The sequence below is a fragment of the Lolium rigidum genome, chromosome 2 (genome assembly GCF_022539505.1).
Source record: "Lolium rigidum isolate FL_2022 chromosome 2, APGP_CSIRO_Lrig_0.1, whole genome shotgun sequence".
In the NCBI taxonomy this organism is placed as follows: domain Eukaryota; kingdom Viridiplantae; phylum Streptophyta; class Magnoliopsida; order Poales; family Poaceae; genus Lolium; species Lolium rigidum.
Genome location: NC_061509.1, coordinates 91,255,763 through 91,256,681, shown reverse-complemented (window position 1 = coordinate 91,256,681; position 919 = coordinate 91,255,763).

The window sequence follows — 919 nt, the reverse complement described above, 5'->3', positions numbered from 1 at the left end:
GCAGAAGCTGATCGAATCGGTCTCTTTCAAACAGGACCTAGCAGGAAAGCAAGTACTAGTACGTAGCTAGCTAGCCATTTGCCCATAGTCATAGGCACTGCAGAGTGACTCGGCAACAGATGGCGCATCTCCGTCGACTTACGTAGTCCCGCAGCCCCGCCGGGAGCAAGCAGGCGCACGCAGTGGCCGGGACAGCGACGGGCGACTCGCCGCCAGCCACGCCTCCGCCGGGCATGCATATTCTTCCCAACGTCCACGTAAAACGTCGCGTCGCTGGACGGTCGGCCGGGCCATGGCCATGGCCATGGCCGCCGAGCAACTTGGCCCTCTGGCATCACGCGGAGGCCAGCTGCCGCCGCGTACAGACGAAGGTCGACGGGCGCCGATCGCTAGCTGTGTCGCCCCAAAATTAACGTCGTGCGTCGGATCACGGCCAGATCGAGCCAGGCGGTCCATCGCAGTGTTTTTTTTTTTTTGGTCTTAAATCGTATTTTTTTCAAATTCTAATAACTTAAGTTCGTCATAAAACTTCAAAACTTTCTATGATCTATTGTAGCCACAGCATGTTAGATGATTTAACTGAAATGGAAAACACTTCATTTTTATGGGCAAGTTTCTTCAAAATTAATTTGTGCTAAAAATGACTTAAGTCTTTATCTAGCCATACCAAATGACACAACCTACCTGTTTTCTTACCCACAGGTTTAGAAAGCAATTTTAACTAGAGGATTAAAGATCTCTTCAAACTAGCCAATCTAAATGGTGACATGGCGTCACCTATCTGTTTGAGACAAAAACGGCTAAGACATTGTAGGCTAGCCAGCCTATCCGGCGTGTCAGTTAAGAGTGACTAAGAAAAACCATAAAAATCCAAAAAAAAAATGCCGGAAGTGATATAGTAAAATTTGGCAGATGGCCA